We start from the raw sequence: 25,092 nt of genomic DNA, 5'->3' as shown, positions 1-25,092 counted from the left end.
AAAGTACTCTTTCCAAAAGTATTTTTTTTAAGGTGAACCTGAATCCAATCCAGATTTACAATTAACTTCTCATTAATAGGAAACATAGGAGTAAGTGAATAAATTAAATGACACCACAGGATCTAGGAGGTGGGAAATTTTGCTCGATAATTGATTCACTTTAATCAGTAGGTTGATGGCATACCAAAAAAAAAAAAAAAAAAGAGAGGGGGGGGCAGAGGAACTGCTCTATATTAAAAATGTACCAAATGTAATAGCAACTATATGACCTTTTATGAATTCTGATTTTATTAATCCGATGACAGTTAATTTTGAGACAATCAGGGAATTTACATAGGTACTGGATATTATATGAGATTTTTTGTTGTTGTTGGGAGAAAATGCCATTGCAATTATGTCCTTTATGAGGGGAGAGGAGTCTGGGATTTGTTTTAAAACATTCAATGAAAAAATAACATTCAAGGAATAATAATAGAGACAATAGAAATGAATGAGGCAAGTGAAGGAAAATGTTGAAAACTCTTGGATTCATGTGATGGATATCTTCATATGTTTGAAAATGTTTATATCAAAATTAATTTTTAAAAGTTCAGAAATGTTATGAATATGTACATGTGTCTTCTTGACCTTGTCATCCAATTAAATGTAGACAGCTTTCAGTGTCCTCCTTCTTAAAAGTGTTAGTGGAGGCAGCATGCCCCTACTAACATAGGTGTTGAAAGTGACAAGTACTCACTTTCTTAACCCACCCCACAGCTGAGAATAGGCATGGCTGACTTCATCCCCAGCTTGTGACTATGGAACTAGTAAATCAAGGAGCAGTTTGCATTCCTGTCTTGAAAGGTAGTTACAAACTAATTACACTGCTAAAAGGCAGCAGAATTGGGGAGGGACGATTAGAGATAGGATTACTAAATGATAAGAGAAAACTGCCTCTGTGTTCACTGGCAGCATCAGGTGTTTCTTTTTTTATTTTCCCCCACCAGAAGAACCAGTATTTTAATTGGCCCTAAGCCTACTTGTAACTTTCCTGGTAATTCTATGTACTGCCTAGTATGTTTTAATAATTCTTTATTGAGGTTAACTGATATTCAGTAAACAGCACATGTTTAGACTGTACAATTTGAGTAGGTTGAACATATGTATATGCTTGTGAGACCTTTACCACACAAAGATAGTGAACATTCCTATCACCCCTAAAATTTTCTCTTAGCATTTATAATTCCTTTCTCTTATTTCCTCTCCCAAGGTAAACACTGATTTCCTTTTTCCTGCTTACAATTGCTTTAGCTATTCTGGGTCTCTTATTTTTCCAGATGAATTTCATAATTGCTTTTTCTATTTCTGTGAGGAATGTCATTGGGATTTTGATCAGAATTGCTTTGAATCTGTATAGTGCTTTTGGTAGTATGATCATTTTAATAATATTAATTCTGCTTATCCATGAGCAAGGTAGATCTTTCCATCTTCTAAGGTCTTCTTCTATTTCTCTCTTTAGGGTTCTATAGTTTTCATTGTATAGATCTTTTACCTCTTTTGTTAAGTTGATTCCCAAGGTTTTTTTTGAGGATATTGTGAATGGGGTAGTTTTCCTCATTTCCTTTTCAGAGGATTTGTCACTGATATACAGGAAAGCCTTCGATTTATGGGTGTTGATTTTATTTCCTGCCACTTTGCTGAATTCATTTACTAGTTCCAGAAGTTTCTTGGTAAGTTTTTTGGGTCTTCTAGGTATAGAATCACATCATCAGCAAATAGTGCTAGTTTAAGTTCTTCTTTTCCTATAGTTATTCCTTTAATTTCTTTCATCTGTCAATTGCTGTGGCCAGTGCTTCAAGAACTCTGTTAATAGAAGTGTTGAGAGAGGGCATCCCTGTCTTGTTACAGATTTTAGAGGGAATGCCTTCAGTTTTTCTATTTAGAATGATGCTGGCCTGAGGCTTAGCATAGATAGCTTTTACAATGTTGAGGTAAGTTCCTGTTATCCCTAGTTTTTCTAGTGTTTTGAACATAAAGAGGTGCTGTATTTTGTCAAATGCTTTTTCTGCATCTATCGAGATGATTATATGGTTCTTACCTTTAAGTCTATTGATGTGATGAATTACATTTATTGATTTCCATATGTTGAACCAACCTTGCATCCCAGGGATGAATCCCACTTGATCATGGTGCATGATCTATTTGATATGTTTTTGTATCCGATTTGCCAGAATTTCATTGAAGGTTTTTGCATCTATATTCATTAGCGATATTGATCTGAAGTTTTTTTTTCTTTGAAGTGTCTTTGGTTTTGGAATCAGGGTGATATTGGCCTTGTAGAATGAATTTGGAAGTACTCCCTCTTTTTCTATTTCCTGAAATACATTGAAAAGTATTGGTATTAGTTCTTCTTTAAAAGTCTTGTAAAACTAGGCTGTATATCCGTCCGGTCCTGGGCTTTTCTTGGTTGGTAATCTTTTGATGGCTTCTTCTAGTTCCTCACTTGATATTTGTCTGTTTAAGTTGTGTGTATCTTCCTCACTCAATCTGGGCAGATCATATGACTTAAGGAATTTATCAATGCTTTCACTATCTTCTATTTTATTGGAGTATAAGGTTTCAAAATAATTTCTAATTATCTTCTGTACTTCTGTAGTGTCTGTTGTGATGTTACCTTTTTCATCCTGTATGCTAGTAATTTGGGTTCTCTCTCTTCTTCTCATCGTTAGCATGGCTAAGGGTCTGTCAATCTTATTTATTTTTTCAAAGAACCAACTTTTAGTTTTGTCAATTTTTTCAATTGTTTCTTTTGTTTCAGTTTCTTTGTTTTCAGCTCTGATTTTAATTATTTCTTGCTTTCTACTGCATTTGCTGTTGATTTGTTCTTTTTTTTTCTTTGAGATGTAGTGTGAGGTCTTTTACTTGTTGTCTTTTTCTTCTTTTAAGGAATAAACTCCATGCAATGAATTTACCTCTTAGTACTGCTTTCATAGTGTCCCAGAGATTTTGATATGTTGTGTCTGTGCTTTCATTTATCTCTAAGAATTTTTTAATTTCCTCCTTGATGTCTTCTGTAACCATTGTTCATTCGGTAGCATATTGTTCATTCTCTATGTGATGTAGGAATTTTTCTTCCTTATTTTATCATTGATTTCCAATTTCATTCCATTATGATCAGATAAAATGCATGGTAATATCTCTACTCCTTTGTATTTGCCAAGAGTTGCCCTATGGCATAATATATGGTCTGTTTTTGAGAAGGATCCAGGTGCTGCTGAGAAAAAAGTGTATCCGCTTGATATGGTTGATATATTCTATATATGTCAGTTAAGTCTATGTTATTGATTGTGTTATTGAGTTCTATAGTTTCTTTATTCAATTTTTGTTTGGAAGATCTGTCCAGTGGTGAGAGAGGTGTGTTAAAATCACCCATGATTATTGTGTTGTGGTCTACTTGTCTTTTTAACTTGAGAAGAGTTTGATTGATGGACATAGCTGCACCATTGTTTGGGGCATATATTATTAATGATTGTTATGTCTTATTGGTGAATGTTTCCCTTTAGTAGTATACAGTGTCCTTCTTTATCCTTTTGATTAACTTTGGCTTGAAGTCTATTTTATTTGATATGAGTATGGATTCCCCTGCTTGCTTCCATAATCCATGTGAGTGGTATGATTTTTCCCAACCTTTCACCTTCAGTCTGTGTATGTCTTTTCTTATCAGATGAGTCTCCTATAGGCACTATATTGTTGGATCTTTTTTTAATCCAGTCTGGTAGCCTATGTATTTTGATTGGTGAGTTTAAGCCATTAACATTTAGGGTTGTTACTATTGAGATATGATTTGTACTTCCAGCCATGTTTGTTTATTTTTGTTATTTAACTTGATTTGTTTTTCCTCTTTGATTAGTTTTTCCTTTTCTGTACTACCTCCCACTGTGATTTTCGTTGTTATTTTTCATTTCCTCTTCATGTAATTTTTTGCCAAGGATGTTTTGAAGCACTGGTTTTCTAGCTGCAAATTCTTTTAACTTTTGTTTATCGTGGAAGGTTTTTATTTCATCTTCAAACCTCAAGCTTAATTTCACTGGATACAAGATTCTTCATTGGAACTCATTGTCTTTTAGCATTTGAAATACGTTGTTCCAGGATCTTCTAGCTTTCAGAGTCTATGTTGAAAAATCAGCCATTAACCTAATTGGTTTACCCCTAAATGTAATTCTATCCTTGTTCTGTATGTTGGACATTTTCATTATAATGTGTGTTGGTGTGGATCTCTTGTGGGTTCGTACATTCAGCGTCCTTTAGGCTTCTAGGATTTGATTTCCGTTTCATTCTTCATGTCTGGAAAGTTTTCTAAAATTATTTCATTGAAGAGGTTGCTCATTCCTTTGGTTTGGACCTCTATATCTTCCTCTATCCCAATAACTCTTAAATTTGGTCTCTTTATGTTACCCAAATTTCTTGGATGTTCTGCTCGTGGTTTCTTATCAACCTTTCTGAGCTGATATATATCTCAAAGTATATTGAGATGATATACTTTGTCTTTGTTGTCTGATGTTCTTCTAAGTGGTCTACCACTTAGAAGTGGTGATATTCTCATTTGAGTTTTTAATTTGGTTTATAATTTCCTTCATTTCCAGGATTTTCTGTTTTTTTTGTATAACTTGTATCTCCCTATAGAGTTGATCTTTTGCTTTTTGGATTTGTTTATGTAATTCATTGTCACAGTGATCTTTCATTGTCTGCATTTGCTGTCTGAGGTCTTCCTTGAGACTCCAGATCATCTGAAGCATGTATATCTTGAAATCTTTATCTGACATTTTTTCTGCTGTAGCTATTAACTCCTCTATTGTTGTTGTCCTGCATTGTTTGTGGTCCTTTCTTTCCTTGTTTTTTCATGTTGCTTGCATTTCTTTCCAGTTCTATGTGATTGTTGTGTTATTATTTTTTTCCTGTAAATCTGTATTGCTCTTGTATAATTCCAAGGTCTCTCCTTTGTGATGGGAGACAATATCTAGAGATGTTGGATTCAGTTATAATTTAAAATATATTCATTAGCTTCATAAAAGGCATACAGATTCTGGTGGCATATAGCGAACTGAGGATCGGGCATAGGACTTTATGTTTAGGGGAAAGATGTGAGGGTATGGGGGTTGATATATCTTAGCTACTTTGGAGGAAAACTCTAATGAAGGGGGTTATTAACAGGAGAATAGACAGGAGGTATTTTCGGGTAGCTAAGTACATGGGAGGACAATAAGAAGCAGAGAAACAATCACCTATTTGCATTTAGTAAATTACAAGTAGTAGAAATAGTAACACTTGGGAGGTTGGGAGAGGAAGAGAAGGAGGAAGAAGAGTAAAAAGAAAAGAAGAAGAAAAAAGTGGGGAAGAGATAGAGAAAAGGAATGAAAAAAGAGAGAGGAAAAGAGAGAAGAAAAAGATAAAAAGAAAAAAGGAAAGAAGGAAAAAGTAAAAAAATGCACTCTTAGAATTCTGTTTTCTTCTCTTCCAGTAGGTGGCATTGTGCATTCCAGGTTGAGTTACTGCCCTCAGGTTGGGGGAAGCAATCTGTGTGAGGCAGCTCTCCCTCCCCTGTTGGGTGCCTCTCCAATCCCGGTCTCTTTGGGTTGCTCCTGGTCTCTATCCCCCACACCTCTCCTGCCCAGCAAGCCCAAATTGATGGGACTGTTGTCTGAAGCCCTGAGTTCACTCTGGGCACGCAGCACCCTGGCTGCCCTGCGCTCCTGATCAACTGAGTGCTATCTCTTTGTTGGTTAGTCACTAAGTCATCACAGCTGTGGAAAGGGGGGAGTTGGAAACAGGCAACCTGTTCTGTCTTATTCCCTCTGATAGCCATGCCCACCGAGAGCTGTTGAGAAAGGTTTGGGCTTATTACAGCTGGTGGGAGGGGGAGTTGGACATCAGGCACCTTTTCAGTTTCACTGGGCTCTGATAATCACGCCCACTGAGGCTGGCGAAAAAGTTTTTGAGTTATCACAGCTGGGTAGAGGGGGTAGCTGGGACTCACACACCTGTTCAGATGCCAATCGTGCTGTTATATCCGCAAAAGCTGATATGGTTGATTTTCCAAGATGGCGGCCACCTGTTTCCACGCTGGGGTGTCTGGTGAGTTGGAGGGAACTGGGCTGTTTGTCCACTATGTCCAGAATTTGGTCCTTGGTCCGGTGCCCTGGAGTGATGCGGGTCCGAGTCTGGTGCGCTCTAGCCTTAAAGGGTATGTAACCCTGAGTCTCTATGCTGCCAGAACTCCACGGTGCTCAATTCCACCCGTCTGCTGCGGGTTCCCGGGTTGCCCACTGATTTCCTTTTTGTCAGCAAAAATAAGTTCATATTGTAGAGTTTTATCTAAAAAGTAATAATGTCAAGTACTCTTTACTATATGACTTTCTTCTCAATAATTATATAAGATTTATCAATGTTCTTACATGTATCAGGACATTTTTTAATTGGTTCTTTTTTTATTACTAAGTGACATTGCATTGTATGGATATACCACAATTTGTGTATTCATGTAATCATTGAGGGACAATTAGATTATTTCCAGTTTCAAGCTCCAAAAATTAAGCTGCTATGAACATTTGAATGTTTTATGCTTTTATGAACATTTGCTTTTATTTTCCTTGAGCAAATACCTAATAGTGGATTGGCTAGATCATATGACTTGTTGTTGTTTAATTTTTTAATTGCCAAAATGTTTTCATATATGGTATATAATGTTTTAAAAATAAAGTATTAAGAGAGATGTGTATTATGTATGTGATTTGTATATACATATTTATATGTATAAAAATACATATATACACACAATTTATTATATATTAATATGATTTGTGTCTGTCTTATCTGTATTTCCATAAATAGCAACAGTATGATTTTACTCATCATGTAGGACTATTAGAACTACTAATTATCCATAGCTTAACAAAACATCATAATTACGTCTACTCAAGTCAGATATAACATTTTAAATAATTTAGTAATAAATATTAGTTACTTAATATTAACCAGTGTTACATAGAAAACATTAATATATATGTTCATCCTATTACTTAAAATAATTTGATATTTGAAAACTGATATATTTACTATATTTAGTATGAATTTAAGCATCTTTTTGAATAGAGGTTCATTTTTCACTTACTTGTGTTAAAATTCCACAAGCTAGAAGATCTCCTGGGATTTATTGTCCGGCTTAATATCATTTTGACTTGAAATAATGATATGAGTCCTTAACATGTTAGAGTACCTGTACATTTCACTCTTGATTTTGAGTGAAGTCTCATCTCACAAATTGCTAACAAAAATTATAATTTGATCTCGTTTGTGACTGGCATAAATATTTTTATTAAGTGGCATGAGAGCAATAGAAAAAGTCTCTCTCTTTCTTTATCTTAAACATATCAACATTAGAAAGATAAACCTCTGGATATTCTCATGTCTAATTTTAACATGTTAGGATACAATTTCATTTTTTGGTGTGTTGGAGATTTAATATGGTTTATTATATCCTGGTGTGATTGGTAACACAGGTAAACATATACCTAGCTAGGCACTACAGGGAGCTTGGAAATGTTAGAGGGCAAAGAAAATATTGACTAAGTAAGTTGTAAATAGTCATTGAAAAAGAATACTTGGGTTGAAGTTAATCACATAATATTGTTTAATGAATTTCTCATTTCAATATAATATGAATGTAATATGCAGTATATTATATAAAAAGTCATAAATTTTATTCTCACTTTTATACCCCCAAAATTGTGATTTTACTTTTTTTTCTTTATAATCCTTATATATTTAATTATCTTTACTTGTCAAGGATGGATAGATCCTTGTGTGCAGTGTTGAATAAAAGTAGTGGTAGTTGGCATCCCTATCTTGCCCTGAGTTTAAAGAATTTTTGACTTTTTCCTCTGGTCCTCACATAGCCCTTCCTCAGCATATGTACAAAGAGAATAAGAGTAATTAAGCTCTCTAGTATCTCTACCTATAAGAACTCTCTATTCCTATCAGATCAGGGCCCTCCTCTTATGACCTTATTTAACCTTAATTACTGCTTTAGATGCCCCATCTTCAAATACCATCACATTATGAATCAGGGTTTTAATGTAATGAATTTGGGGAAGACAGAAACAGTCAGTCTGTCATTCAGATTTAAGGAAAATTTCTAATATTCCTTGTGCTTCACTTTGTCTTTTCTGCATAGCAAACCATCCAAAAACGTAATGGCTTGAAATAACAATGTTTTTAACTGTTTTAAATGATTTTGTTTATTGGATGGATTATTTCTCTTTAGTTTCACTTGAGCTCACACTTGAATTTGCTGTCATTTGGAGAATTGACTGGGATGGAAAGTTCAAGATGTTTTTACTCATGATTCCAGACAGTGCTGACTATTGACTGGGATCAATTGGTTCCTAACTATATGGCTTTCATCTATTAAAGGTCAAAGGTTTCAAGGCAAGAAATGAAACTGCAAGTCCTTCTTGAAGTCTGATGTTTGGAAACTGCATATACACTCTTGCCACAATTGATTGCTCAAAACAAGTCACAAGACCAGTATAGTTTCAAGGTGTTAGTGAAATAGGTATCTCTTGATAGTAAAGAGACAAACATTACATTGCAAAGGATATAATTACAGGAAAGCATCATTTTTCAAGACTATTATTATGATAACTTCCTGCATCTTTGCTAAGTTTGCAAAGAATTTATTGTTTAATTTAATTGACAATGAAATTGTCACAAAGCATTAAGATGATATATAAGCTGGGCACTGTGGTACATATCTATAATTCTAAGCAACTCAGATAGTCTCGGCAGGAGAATCACAAGTTTGAGGCTGGCCTGAGAAACTTTGCAAGACCCTATCTCAAAATTAAAAATAAGGGCTGGGGAATATAGCTCATTGGTACGTGTGAACTCAGTACTGCTGAGTTCAACACCCAGTACTGCAAAAATACATGCATACCATAATTTTATGCAATTTTTTTTCCTTAATCTGTATATGTGATGAATTATAGTTTCTGTGGTTGACCATACACTGAATGCCACTATGTATATCTTTTTGAACCCACTTAATTTTTCTATTCTTGAGACTATTTTATGAATTTATACATTCCTATGAATTTTTCTACTACTGAATTTGCTACTTTTTATGGTATAAAGTTCAAAATAATTCCATCTTATCTCTTGGTCTTTTCTTTATTCCTTTAACCTATCACATCCCAAGTTTTAATTCTAAACATTTCCACAAAATTAGCCTATTTGTATTAAAATAATTTGGAAATCATAATCTAGATCTTATATATTATCTTAATGTCAGGATTAAAAAGTGCCAAAAATATGCATTGGAGAAAAGATAGCCTCTTCAAGAATGGTGCTGAGAAAACTGGAAATCCATATGCAATAAAATGAAATTAAACCCTTATCTCCTACCATGCATAAAACTCAACTCAAATGGATCAAGGACCTAGGAATAAAACCAGAGACTCTACATCTAATAGAAGAAAAAGTAGGCCCTAATCTCCATCATGTGGGATTAGGCCCCAACTTCGTTAACACTATTTTTAAATTTTATTAAAATTACTTAATGAATCCTCAGTTATTTAGAAATGTGTTTTCAAAGTTCTAGATGTTTAGGGTTAATTGTGGTAAAATTTTACTAATTTCTAACAATTATATTGGAATTAGATGTTTATTTGAAATTTGCTAAGATTAGCTTCATGGTGTAATATGTAGTTGATATTCTCAAATTTTCTGAGTACTTGAATATCTGTTCTCTAGTCATTTGGTACATTATATATCCAGTAGATCATGCTTATTGATGGTGTTGTTCAAATCTATATGTTTTCTGAATTATTCAGCTTGCGTGACTGAGAAATGTATATTAAAGTGTCTCACCTGATGCTAGCTTTCCTGTATCTCTGTATCATTCTGGTAATTTTATTGTATGACATCTGTGTTTTTAGTCATATAGATATTTAGAATTATGCCAACACATAGTAACTCTTTTATGCCATTAACACTTTTTGTCTTTTTAAAGATTTCTATTTTTTAAAGTTTACAATAAAAGGTTTATCTTTTCTAATTCTATTACCTATTATTTTTTCATTAGTCAAATTGGAATTTTATTTTTGTGGCTTCAAACTTTAAGGACATTACTTTATCAGCAAGCTGAGTAAGTTTTAAAATATTGACCATCTATTACTAGATATTTTAGAAATATTGGATGTCACAGGTAAAAGCTAATGTCTGCAGAATTCACAATTATCTTTTTCAATCATTTAGTCAAGTCCATTGAATACATTGAAGAAAAACTTCTAAAAATCCATAAATTGCTGATATTTGCTACAAATGGTATCTGAAGCAAGTCAAGCTATCTATTACATATTATTTTCACATGTCTTTGTTTTTGGTATCTCTCTTTAAATATATGCATGCATTTAACTGTTAATATAAAAACATTGTTTGTTAGCCATTGTTTTTAAAGTAGTGTTTAGACCACTCACAATTACTTCAATTATTGATTTGAGATTTATTTATTCTGTTTAAAAAATTAATTTGTAGGATGTTTTATAGGATTTGTAGGATTTTTGCAGTCCTCTGAATTTAACCAAGGCCTCACTAAACCCCCCGCCGCCCCATTTTTTCATATATTCTTTTTGCTGCATTTCTGTGTTGGTGAAGTTATTGTATACTCTCCTTTGCATTCATTCAGAATCATTTCTTTTTAAATAATTTTATTTTTTTCTGTTTTGAAAAATATATACTATACTTATATGTATCACAAAGGTTTTTCTAAATTTTCATATACTTTCCTTCCAAAAATATGATTATTTAGAATGTCTTTACCCTGTTCATTTCATTCCAATGTATAAGTGGTTATTTTTCAGTGTTTTATTTTTGTTGTATATTGGGGGAAAGCTTTGTTTAGATTTATAAATTTCCTGATCATTTCCTTTGCAGAATAATCCACTATACATATTAGGTCTTATTTTTCTGATGATTTTTCTTTCCTTAATATATTTATGCTTTAAATGGTGAAACTTTGTTAATAGTGTATTTTTCTTTTTGCCTCAAAATATCCTTATTTCATTTTTTTCTCAAAAAAATAGTTTGATTAAACTTATGACAATTTTAAGTTGACAGTCTTTCTCAACATGTTTTGTTTTAAAAATGGCCTCTGCCTCATTTTATCAATTCTTCTTATGGAATTGTGATTTAGGTATATATTAAATCTTTCTATATTTTCCAAGTTTTTAGAAATCTAATTATGTCTTTGAATTTTTTTCTTTAATGATTTCCCTTAGTGTCTTTGAGACTCTATTATAATTTTTAAAAGTATTTTTGTTAATGATGATGTTGTTTATATATAGTTTTGTCATGTTATTTGTCATAAAAATATTCTGTAGACATTTAGTCTACCATGTTCCTGGTTAAAATAAAAGGAAAAAAGGTAAATTACACAATTTGTTTGACAATCTATTTTATCATATACAAAATGGGAATGGATGTTTATATTCCTTTTCATTCCAAAAATGATTTTCCAGAGATTACTAACAAAAATATAAGTAGTCTGGTTAAAAATCAGTTGAAAAGTTTATGCCCAAAGAAATTTAAAAAAATACAAACTTTGTGCTTCTGAGATTCTATGAAGTTGGTGTTATATCAAAATTATATACTTCATAATATCCAAAGGAAAATATAATTGTATACAAGATTTAGTGCCTGTATTAATCAGCTTTGTGTTACTATAACAAAATACCTGAGTTGGTTAACTTTATAAGGAGAAATGGCTTATTCAGCTCATGGTTTTGGTGTTTCAAATTTAAGATCAGGTGGGAATGTGATCCGAATTGCTTTTGTCTGTGATTAGGGTAGCAGACAAGGCAGGAGCATGTGTAAAAGCAAATGGTCACTACTCAAAGAGGAAGAGAAAGTGGATGGAGCTTCTTTTATAACAGTTCTATTGAAAACATTCAAGAGGTTGCACAAGAACTACCAAGTAATCTCAGGAGAACTATTTCCACCCCACTGACCTAAGGATTTCCCACTAGGTACTTATAAAGATTATACCACCTTTCCCATACCACCACTCTCAGGACCAATCCTTTAATCTCAGTGGACCTTGAGAAAAATACTCAAATCACACCCAAGACATAACAGTGTCAGAATAAGGAGATATTAGTTGCTCATGAGAATCATACGTATCACTAAAATGTTTCTCATTGGTCTTCGAAATGAGGACAGGTGAGATAGTAACAGAATCTTCTGTAGCTTCCCTTTAATTCTTAGAGATCCCTCATGTGTGAAAATAATGTAATATAAACTGATAAGCATGGGTAGAACATGGAAGAATTAAATGTAACTATGTTGTTAATGGAATGGCATTTCATCCTATATGTTCCATCTTAAGGCAATAATATTTTTTAAAAATGCTATTTTAACTGCTTTAAATCATTATATACATTTTATTTATCCTTTATAAGAAACAAGTATCAGATTTTGTAGGAACAAAAAGTAAGGTCCGTTGTTATACTATTTCATCATTAATAAGAATATTTTTTACTACTTATTTGAGCTCTTTTAAATTTCCATCTATTCATTAAACAATCTAATAGTGTTTTTAAAGACTACAAGCCTCACAGATTGTTTTTCTAGGAAAGAAAACATGACTGTCTTTTTGGCTGGTATACATTTTACTCCTATAATTTTTTTAATATCATGTATAAAATTTTTGCATTCTTTTTCCTTTGCACTTTTCTTTGCATTCTTGTTTTCTATCATGTTTGACAGATTTAAAACACAAATAAGTGATAGTAAATGCTAACATAGTTAAACTAGCACTTCTTCTGACTACCAACAAGTGATGCTTTGTATTGTAGCAAACATGATAAATTAGGTGCAGTTGTGTAGTTCAGAGAGAGAAAATGAAAATAATTTATCAGAAAAACAAAGTAATTCAAATGCTGAATTACTGTAATTTAAGGCTGGAAAATCAATCAAACACTTGAAGAGGAACCCAAGTTTAACAACATGATTGTGGATATTTAACTATTAAGTAGTATATTTATTCTGAAAGATTCATAGTCTATTTTATTACAAAGTTTAGTAATATAAGAGCTTAACAAAATATGACCCAATATGTAAAAAAAAAAAAAAAAAAAAAAAAACCCTAACATCTCTCAATGGAAAAGTGGTCAACATTCTACAGATGTTGAAGATTAAAATACTGCCTGAGGGAAACATACACCTAGTCTTTTTTAAATTCATTTTGTTTGCATTGAGCAATGAGATAGCACAATTTTAATATTTTTATTGGTTCTTTTTAGTTATACAAGACAGTATATTTTGATAAAATCATACAAGCATGAAATATATCTTATTCTAATTAGGATCCCATTCTTTTGGGTGTACACAATGATGGGATTCACTTAGATACATAGGAAAATTCAGTTACATTAATTCTTAATAGGTTTTTCCTATTCCTATCTCTTGCCTGTCCCTTCATTCCCCTTTGTTTAATTTACTGAACTTTTCTTTTTCCCCTCTCCTCCCTTTATTGTGGTTTAGCTTCCACATATTAGAGAAAATATTCAACCCTAGGTTTTTGGATTGGCTTATTTTACTTAGCATGATATTCTACAGATTCATCCATTATTGGCAAATGTTGTAAAGTCATTCTTATTTATGACTGAGTAATACTCCATTGTGTGTATGTACCACAATTTCTTTATCCATTCATCTGTTGACGGGCATCTAGGTTGTCTCCATAGCTTAGCTATTGTGAATTGTGCTGCTATAAACATTGATGTAGCTGTATCACTGTAGTTTGCTAGGTTTAAATCCTTTGGATGTGCTGAAGAGTGGGATAACTGTGTCAAATGCTAGTTCCATTCCTAGTTTTTGAGGAATCTCCATACTGCTTTCCAGACTGATTGCACAAATTTGCAGTCCCACCAATAATGTATTAGCATCCCATTTTCCCAACATCCTCACTAACATTTACTATTACTTGTATTCTTGATAGTTATCATCTCATTAGATAAGATGAAATCTGTGTAGTTTTAACTTGTATTTCTCTAATTGCTAGAGATATTGAATATTTTTTTATATATTTGTTGACCATTCCTATTTTTTCTTTTGAGAAGATTCTTTTCATTCCTTTGCCCATTTAATGATTGGGTTACTTGATTTTTTGGTACTAAGATTTTTGAGTTCTTTGTATATCCTGAATATTAAATGTCCTGAAGTTCAGATGGCAAAGATTTTCTCCCATTCTGTAGGCTCTCTCTTCACACTCCTGATTGTTTCCTTTGCTGTGATTTTTGGTTTTGTTTCTTGTACTATAGGAGTTTTGTTAAGAAAGTCAGATCCTGAGCCAATAAGCTGAATTTTTGGCCCTACATTTTCTTCTACTATGTGCAGGGTTTCTGGTCTAACACCTAGGTCTTTGATCTACTTGGAGTTGATTGTTGTGCAGGGTGAGAGATAGGTGTTAACTTTCATTATATTACATTTGGATTTCCAGTTTTCCCAGCACCATTTGTTGAAGAGGCTATCTTATACAATGTATGTTTTGGTGTCTTTGTGTCTAGTATGAGGTAATTGCATTTATGTGGGTTTGTCTCTGGTGTGCTATTGTGTTTCATTGGTCTTGTTACCTATTTTGGTGCCAATACCATGCTGTTTTTGTTGCTGTAGCTCTGTAGTATAAAGTCTGATATTGTGATACCTTCTGCTTCCTTTTTTTTCCCTCCCACCCCCCCTGCCTTTGGCTAAGAAGGATTGCTTTGGCTACTCTGGGTCTCTTATTTTTCCAAATGAATTTCATGATTGCTTTTTCTGTTTCTATGAAGAATGTCATTGGAATTTTGATGGGAATTGCATTGAATCTGTATAGCAATTTTGGTAGTATGGCCATTTTGACAATATTAATTCTATCTATCCAAGAACATGGGAGATCTTTTCATCTTCTAAGGTCTTCTTCAATTTCTTTTTTTAGTATTCTGTAGTTTTCCTCTGTTGTTAGATTGATTCCTAATAGTTGTTTTTTGTTTTTATGAGGCTAATGTTTATGGTTTTCCTGATTTCTCGTTTAGCTAATTCCTCTTTTGCATATAGGAATGCAATTGATTTATTGGTGTTGATTTTGTATCCTTGTAATGTACAGAATTCATTGATGAATTCTAGAAGTTTTCTGGTGGAGTTTTTGAGCCTTTTAAATCTACAAATATACTTTGAGCTCTTCTTTTCCTATTTGTGTCCCTTCACGTATTTTCTTTGGCCTAATTTCTCTGGCTAGAGTTTCAAGGACTATGTTGAAAAGAAGTTGTGAAAGAGGGTATCCCTGTCCTGTTCTAGTTAATGAGGGAATGCTTTCAGTTTTTCTTAACTTGTAATGATGTTGACCTTGGGTTTGTCATATTTAGCTTTTGTAATGCTGAGGTATTTTTCCATTGTTCTAAATATGAATGGATGTTGTATTTTGTCATGCTTTTTCTGCATCTATTGGGATAGTCATGTGGTTCTTGTCTTTAAGCATGTGATGTGTTATATTTGTTGATTTCCTTAAGTTTAACCAAGCTTGCATCCATGGGATGAAACCCACTTGATCATGGTGCACTGTCTTTGTGTGTGTGTGTGTGTGTGTGTGTGTGTGTGTGTAATTAATTTTTTTAATATTTGACTTACATCAAATAGACCAAATAAATTATGTACTTTAACAATGTCATTTTGCTCTTGACTTAATAATTCATAGGATTTCTAAATAGCATTCAGGGAACAAATGGCTATTAATTTTTTAAATTAATTGACACATAAACATCACATATTTATGGGATACCATGTGATGTTTGCCATACAAACATTTTAATGATCAGATCAGAATAAACGTATCCTTTCAAACACATCATTTTATTTTTTGTGGTACTGAAAATCTTTTATTCCAGCTTTCTTGAAATACACAGTGCATTATCACAATCTATCATCACTTTACTATGCAATAGAGCACTACAACCTATATTTTTATAACTCTAACTTAGTATATACATTAACAAACTTTCCCTATTCCTTTTCTTTCCTTCTCTGCCTAGCCTCTGATAACCACCATTCTATTCTCAATTTATATTAAGAACAACACTTTTACATTCCACATATTAGTGGATTATGTGATCTTTTGGTGTGGGGATTATTTCACTTAACATAATGACCTTTAAATTTCCTTCTGTGTAATCACCAATGACTAGATTTTAACTTTTTATGGATAAATAATGTTTCATTGTTGATTGTGGCCATGTGCCACATTTTCTTTATCCATTCATGAACATGAAGGTTGTTGCCATTTCTTGGCTAAGGTGAATACTACTACAGGAAACCTGCCAGTGTAGATGTTTCTTCAACCATATTGATTACATTTATTTTGGGAATATATACCAGTAATGGGATTGTTATATCATGTGATGATTTTGTTTTTATGTTTTTGAGGAACCTTCTCATTCTGTTTGCTATAATGGCTGACATAAATGAATTTTCAATAAAATAGAGTATACTTTCACATTTTGTTTAGTATAATGGTTATACACAAGTGAATTTTCAATAAGTATATATTTCATTTTATTATGGAATTTATCCAGCAATAGGGTAAGTTAAAACTAGAAAATGGATTTTATGGTACATAATCATTCATTTGAATTTAGCACATTTCTTGCCCTCTGACTCTGAACAAGACCAGTACACCTCAATTTGTTCATTGGTAACCTGAACATGATATAATATTGCTCAATTAAAATTTCTCTATATTTTTTACATCTCTAAGATTACACAGTATTACTTAATTCTCATAAATAATTTGTAGGCTGACAGGCAGAGGATAAAGTGTGATTTTTTTTTTTTGCCTTTGTTTAAGTGAACTCCCCACCACAAAAAAAAAAAAGGACTTCCATTGTTAAATCAGTAGGACTATTTCTTTCTTTCCTTTAACAATTGTCAATGCCTTGGAAGAGGTCAGAACTAGGGGAAATTATGAGAAAGATTTCTTTTTTCATGTTTTCTATTTTTAATTAAATTATACCTAAAGACACAGCAGGTACGGCTACCCAAATTAAGTTAAATTGTTCTCTGCATGCAATTTTGTTATTATCTTGGTTTTAATCCTTCATGGTAAAATATACATTTATATTTACATGTATATGAATACATTTTCTTTCCTATTCTCCCTTTCACTATTTCTTTTTTTAAATTTTAATTTATTATATATGACAACAAGGATGCATTGCAATTTACATTTCACATATAGAGCACAATTTTTCATATCTCTGGTTGTACACAAAGTAGAGTCACATTCTTCGTGTCTTCATACATGTACTTAGGATAATAATGACCATCACATTCCACTGTCTTTCCTACCCCTGTTCCCCTTCCCTTTCCCCTCCCTTCCCTTTTCCCCTTTGCCCTATCTAGAGTTCATTTATTCCTCCCCCCCCCCCACCCTCCTGCCTGCAGCGTATTATGGATCAGCATCCTTAAATCAGAGAAATCATTTGGCATTTGGTTTGGGGGGATTGGCTAATTTCATTTAGCATTATATTCTCCAACTCCATTCATTTACCTGTAAATGCCATGATTTTATTCTCTTTTAATGCTGAGTAATATTCCATTGTGCGTATATACCACATTTTCTTTATCCATTCATCTACTGAAGTTTGATTCCACAGTTTAGCTATTGTGAATTGAGTTGCTATAAACATTGATATGGCTGTGTCCTTGTAGTATGCTGTTTTTAAGTCCTCTGGATGTAGACCAAGGAGTGGGATAGCTGGGTCAAATGTTGGTTCCGTTCCCAGTTTTCCAAGGATTCTCCATACTGCTTTCCATATTGGCTTCACCAATTTGTAGTCCCACTAGCAATATATGAGTGTACCTTTCCCCCCACATCCTTGCCTACACTTATTGAGTTTGTATTCTTAATAGCTGACATTCTGACTAGAATGAGATGAAATCTTACAGTAGTTTTGAATTACATTTCTCTAATTGCTGGAGATGTTGAACATTTTTTCATATATTTGTTGATTGATTGTACATCATCTTCTGAGAAGTGTCTGTTCAGTTCCTTGGCCTATTTATTGATTGGGTTATTTTGCGGGGTGGGGGTGTTAAGATTTTTGAGTTCCTTATATATTCTAGAGATTAGTGCTCTATCTGACATGAGTGTGGTAAGAATTTTTTCCCAACTAATAGGCTCTCTATTCACCTCTCTGATTGTTTCTTTGGCTGGGAAGAAGCTTTTTAGTTTGAATCCATCCCATTTATTGATTCTTGATATTAGTTCTTGTGCTATAGGAGTCCTGTTAAGGAAGTTGGGGGACTAATCCAACATGATGGTGATTTGGGCCTACTTTTTCTTCTAATAGACGCAGTGTCTTTGGTTTAATTACTAGGTCCTTGATTCACTTTGAGTTGAGTTTTGTGCATGGTGAGAAATAGGAGTTTAATTTCATTTTGTTGCATATAGATTTCCAATTTTCCCAGCACTATTTGTTGAAGAGGCTATATTTTCTCCAATGTATGTATGGCACCTTTGTCTAATGTAAGATAACTGTAATTATGTGGGTTTTTCTTTGTGTCCTCTCTTCTGTACCATTGGTCTACCAGTCTATTTTTTTGGTGCCAATAACATGCTGTTTTTGTTACTATTGTTTTGTAGTATAGTTTAAGGTCTGGTATAATGATGCCATCTGCTTCACTCTTCTTGCTAAGGATTGCTTTGGCTATTCTGAGTCAATTATTTTTTCAGATGAATTTCATGACTGCTTTTTCTATTTCTATGCGAAATGTCATTCGGATTTTGACTGGAATTTCATTAAATCTGTATAGTGCTTTTGGTAGGATGATCATTTTGACAATATTAATTCTATCTAAGAACAAGGTAGATCTTTCCATCTTCTAAGGTCTTCTTTAATTTCTTTCTTTAGCGTTCTATAGTTTTCATTGTAGAGGCCTTTCCCTCCTCGTTAAGTTGATTCCCATGTATTTTTTTTTTTTTTTTTTGGAGGGTAGTTTTTCTAGTTTCCCTTTTGCCGCAGTTCGGCTGCAGCAAAATAACCCTGGGGATGACGACCAACTTGTGTACATTGATACAGCAGGAGTGGGAGCCATTTATTGTAGGACAGGAGGGGTGTATATTCATTCCACACATCTTATCCTAATTAACATAAACTAGATACAGCAGTCAACCAATAAGGAATCTCCACACTTAATGGCTCGCTGGCGTTACTTCACAAACCTCTCCCTCTGGCAAAATGCCAGGCGCCATCCTGACTTGTTTACAGACCCTAACACCTTTTCAGTGGTTCTGTCACTGATATACAGAAATTCCTTTGATTTTTTGGTGTAGGTTTTATATCCTGCTACTTTGCTGAATTTATTTATTAGTTCTAGAAGTTTTCTGGTGGAATTTCTTCAGTCTTTTAGGTATAGAATAATATCGTTGGCAAATAGAGCTAATTTGAATTGTTCTTTTCCTACCCGTATTCCTTTAATTTCCTTAATTTAATTTCTCTGGTTAGTGTTTCAAAAACTATGTTAAATAGAAATTGTGAAAGAGGGCATCCCTGTCTTTTAATATTTCTCCATTTAAAATGTTGTTGGCCTGGGGCTTAGCATAGATAGCTTTTACAATAAGAGTTTGTGAGGGGAAAGGGAAAAAAAAAAAAAACAAGGGAGAGAATTAAACAACAGCAGATGGGGTGGAGAGGGAAGATGAGAGGGAAAGGGAGGGGAGATAGTAGGGGATAGGAAAGGTAGCAGAATACAACAGTCATTAATATGGTATTATGTAAAAATGTGGATGTATAACCGATGTGATTCTGCAACTTGTATTTGGGGTAAAAAATGGGAGTTCATAACCCACTTGAATCAAATGTATGGAAGATGATATGTCATGAGCTTTGTAATGTTTTGAACAACCCATAAAAAAAAATGTTGAGATATGTTTCTGTTATCCCCAGTTTTTCTAGTGTTTTGAACATGAAGGGTGCTCTTTTTTGTTGAATGCTTTTTCTGTGTCTATTGAGGTGATCATATAGTTCTTATCTTTAAGTCTATTGATGTGATGAATTATATTTATTGATTTTCATATGTTGGACCAATCTTTCATCCCTGGGATGAACCCCACTTGATTGTGGTGCACTATCTTTTTGATATGTTTTTGAATTTGATTTGCAAGAATTTTATTGAGAATGTTTGCATCTATATTCATTAGAGATATTGGTCTGAAGTTTTCTTTTTTTGATGTGTCTTTGCCTGGTTTTGGAATCAGGGTGGTAAAGCAAAGAATGAGTTTGGAAGTGCTCCTTCTTTTTCTATTTATTTCACGAAATAATTTGAAGAGTATTGGTATTCTTCTTTAAAGGTCTTGTAGAACTCAGCTGTGTATCCATGCAGTCCTCAGCTTTTCTTGATTCGTAGGCTTCTGATGGTGTTTTCTATTTCATTGCTTGAAATTGGTCTGTTTACATTGTGTATTTCATCTTGATTCAATTTGGGAAAATCATATGACTCTAGAAATTTGTTGATGCCATTGATATTTTCTATTTTATTTGCGTACAAATTTTAAAAATAATTTCTAATCATTTCTGTAGTTCTGTAGTGTCTATTGTGATAGTTTCTTTTTCCTCACATATGTTAGTAATTTATCTGTCTCCACTCTTTGTTGGCATGGATAAGGATTTATCTATTTTATTTATTTACCAATTTTTGGTTTTGTCAATTTTTAAAATTGTTTCTTTTGTTTCAGATTCATTGATTTTAGCTCTGATTTTTATTATTTCCTGTCTTCTACTGCTTTTGCTGTTGATTTTTTTTCTTCTTTTTCTAGTGCTTTGTGATGTAATGTTAGGTCATTTATTCATTGTCTTTTTCTTCTTTTAAGGAATGGACTCCATGCAATCACCTTTCCTCTTAGTAGTACCTTCATAGTGTCCCAGGGATTTCAGTAAGTTGTGTGTCAGTGTTCTCATTTACCTCTAAGAATTTTAATCTCCTCCTTGATGTCTTTTTTTCAACCCATTGTTTATTCAGTTGCATATTATTTAGTCTCCAGGTGTTAGAGTAGATTTTGTTTTTAATTTTATCATTGGTTTCTAATTTCATAGCATTATGAATGCAGGGTAGTATCTCTACTTTTTGTATTTGCTAAGAGTTGCTTTTTGGCATAATATATGCTCTATTTTGGAGAAAGATCCATGTGCTGCTGAGAAAAAAGTATAGTTGCTCATTGAAGGATGAAATATCCAGTATATGCCAGCTAAGGCTAAGATATTGATTGTATTATTGAGTTCTATAGTTTCTTTGTTTAGCTTTTATTTGGAAGATCTATCCAGTGGTGAAAGAGGTGTGTTAAAGTCGCCTAGAATTATTGTGTTGTGGTCTATTTGACTGTTGAACTTGAAAAAACTTTGTTTGATGAATGTAGATGCTTCATTGTTTGGGGCATATATATTTATAATGTTATGTCTTATTGGTGTATGGTTCCCTTGAGCAGTATGAAATGTCCTTCTTTATCCCTTTTGATTAACTTTCGCTTGAAGTCTAGTTTATTTGATATGAGGATGGAAACCCCTGCTTGTTTTCTCAGTCCAGATGAGTGGTATGATTTTTCCCAACCTTTCACCTTCGGTCTGTGGATATCTTTTTCTATGAGATGAGTCTCTTGGAGGCAGCATAATATCTGTGTTTTTTTAATCCAAGCTGCTAGTTTATGTCTTTTGATTGGTGAGTTTAGGCCATTAACATTCAGGGTTATTAGTAAGGCATGATTTGTATTCCCAGCCATTTTTGTTTATTTTTGTTATTCAACTTGACTTGGTTTCTTGTTTGATTAGTTTTTCCTTTAGTGTAATACCTCCCTCTGCTGATTTTCATTGTTGTTTTTTATTTCCTCTTCATGGAATATTTTGCCAAAGATGTAGTGCAGACTTTCTAGTTGTAAATTCTTTTAGCTTTTGTTTATCATGGAAGGCTTTTATTTAATCATCAAAACTACAGCTTAATTTTGCTGGATATAAGTTTCTTGGTTGGAATCCATTTTCTTTCAGAGCTTGGTATATGTTGTTCCAGGATCTTCTAGTTTTCAGGGTCTGAGTTAAAAAATCTGCAGATATCCTTATTGGTTTTCCCCTATATGTAATCTGATTCCTTTCTCTCATAGCTTTTTATATTCTCTCTTTATTCTGTTTGTTAGGGATTTTCATTATACTGTGCCTTGTTGTGGATCTGTTGTGATTTTGTACATTTGGCATCTTGTAAGCCTCTTGTATTTGGTTTTCCAATTCATTCGTCATGTTTGGAAAATTTTCTGATATTGTTTCATTGAGCATATTGTTCATTCCTTTGGTTTGGAACTCTATGCCTTCCTTTATCCCAATAACTCTTAAATTTGGTCTTTTTATGCTATCCCATATTTCTTGAATATTCTACTCATGGTTTCTTACCGTCTTCACTGTGTGGTCTACATTCTATTCAAGATTATATATTTTGTCTTTTTTGTCTAAGGTCTTCCAAGTGGTATTATCTGTTGGTGATGTTTTCAATTGAACTTCTATTTTTTTATTGTTTTTTTCATTTCAAGGGTTTCTGTATTTTTAAATTTTTTAGAACATTTATCTTCTCTATTGAAAGAATCTTTTGCTACCTTTATTTGCTTATCTAGCTCTTTATCAAAATGTCTTTTGTATTTGCTCTCTTATATCATCCTTTAATTCACAGAACATTTTAATTATGTACATCCTAAATTTCTTCTTTTTCATTTCTTCTGCTGTTCTGGCTATGGATTCTAATAATGTAGTATCTTGATTTTGGGGGGGCACTTTCTTCCCTTGTCTTTTCATCTTCTCTGCTAACTCTGTGGATCCGAGTCATTACTGTTTTACCCTATAGGCTTATAGTGCCCCTGCAGGATTCCAATACCTCTTCTTGAAGGGGAAGGACAACGGTTAACAGATCCCAATACAAACAATATACAATCTAAACCAAACAGTTGCTATTAAGACGTTTACAGTTTGGTCAGAAGATACAGAAATGGTGAGTTGAATTTTTATCTACAATATAGACACCAGGTTTACAAAAGGGTTTACAGTTTCTGATGTAGACAAAGAATCAGGGGTGAGATGTAGGGGATGAGATGTTGAGGGGGTAGGAGGTGAGAATATAGAGTTATTACTAAGGAAAATGTGAAAGAGGAATCTAAAGAAGAACGTTAGTGGCAGGAGAAGAGAGTGGAAGTATTCTTGGGTAGACAAGTAAGTGGGAAGACAGTAGAGTACACAAGATACATATATGTAAAGAAAAAAATTTAAAAATGTAAAAAATAGGAGAAAAAAAGAATATGCAACACAACTCTAATATACTACTCAGACATCCCAGTCCTCAGTATCCTAATTCATGCAAAGTACTTGGTTTCACATATGTTGGGGATGTGAGGGCGAGAGAATAGAGCGGGAGAAGAAAAAAAAATCTTGAAGGAAGAAATAAGGATTGTTTTGGTTGGAGATCAGTATCTTTCCTGCTTCCCTTTTTATCCAATAGTAGAGTTGTCTGTTGTTAGCTGGTATCTCCACCCTCAGGATGGTGAATGTTATCAGGGTGGGAGTGTTGGTTGGTCTTGGGTGCAGGGCACCTGAAAGTGGGGTATGATATTCACTGGTTCCCCAATGGGAGACTGTACCCCAAGGATCTTCTTTGGGGCCCACTCTTGTCATGTGGGCACCCTATCTTGTCTCCTATTTCACCTGTGCATCTCACAGTTCCTGGTCTCTAAATTCATCTCTGAACTGTACTTTCCTTTTCTACTTCTTCTCTGGGACCTTTCTCTCTGGAGGTATTGTGGGTTGATTGCTCACTTGTCTGGGATAGCTGTTTTCTATTGACCTGTCACTGTGCCAGGTTAGCAGCTGCCAGAGAGAGGGAGGAGTTGGGAAATATGGTATCTGCCCAGCAGATGTTCCAAACTGGAGTTGCCCCAACTAAAAATTGTGACTAAATTGACCCACAATGGAGGTGGCTGCTTTCATTGACGGGGTGTCGGCTTGGGTGGGGGAGCCAGTCCATGGCATTGGGTTATGCGTTCAGATATAAGCTCTGTGGCATGCAGTGTTGTGGCTGTTGGCTATCTTCAGAGCCTATGCAATGTTGCCAGGTACAGATAGGTACTGCATGTAGGGGACTATGTCAGTGGCTGCAGAGTACCAAGATGGAAGCAACCGGTAGAGCCCCATGTTGGTAAATGGGGTTCACATTAGAGTGTTGGCTGGAGTTCCTACACCTGGGTAGTGGCTGGGTGTTCTGCATGGGAGCAGCATCAATGATTTTTGCTCCAGTGGGTGGCCAGGAGTACGCCGTGGGTGCTGGTATCACTGGTCCTGCCGGGCACCCCGGAGCCCTGCATGGGCGAGTAGACAGGAGTCCTACTCTGACCTTGAAGCTTGGAGCCCTGTGTGTGCACTGCAGCTGTGGGAGGGTCCTGTATCACTCACAGAAAAGCAGAATTACCACTACGTGTGTCCCAGTTATGGATGGACACAGAATGCTGCCTCCCTCTGGCCCACCATCTTGGATGCCCTTCTTTCTATTTTTTTTTTAATTTTTTATTGTTGGTTGTTCAAAACATTACATAGTTCTTGACATATCATATTTCACACTTTGATTCAAGTGGGTTATGAACTCCCATTTTTACCCCGTATACAGATTACAGAATCACATCAGTTACGCTTCCATTGATTTACATATTGCCATACTAGTGTCTGTTGTATTCTGCTGCCTTTCCTATCCTCTACTATCCCCCCTCCCCTCCCCTCCCCTCTCCTCTTCTCTCTCTACCCCCTCTACTGTAATTCATTTCTCCCCCTTGTATTATTTTTCCCTTTCCCCTCACTTCCTCTTGTATGTAATTTTGTATAACCCTGAGGGTCTCCTTCCATTTCCATGCAATTTCCCTTCTCTCTTGCTTTCCCTCCCACCTCTCATCCCTGTTTAATGTTAATCTTCTTCTCATGCTCTTCGTCCCTACTCTGTTCTTAGTTACTCTCCTTATAT

At 34.1% G+C, this 25,092-nt stretch overlaps 1 protein-coding gene across 2 annotated transcripts in view; it reads left to right on the top strand.

Annotated features, from left to right (window-relative positions):
- DYNC2H1 (dynein cytoplasmic 2 heavy chain 1) overlaps positions 1-25,092 on the top strand; it is a 387,437-nt gene that overhangs the window by 272,373 nt on the left and 89,972 nt on the right. The window lies entirely within an intron of this gene.

This window comes from Spermophilus citellus (genome assembly GCF_964194105.1).
Source record: "Spermophilus citellus genome assembly, chromosome: 2".
In the NCBI taxonomy this organism is placed as follows: Eukaryota; Metazoa; Chordata; class Mammalia; order Rodentia; family Sciuridae; genus Spermophilus; species Spermophilus citellus.
This window is presented reverse-complemented; position numbering and strand designations above follow the sequence as displayed.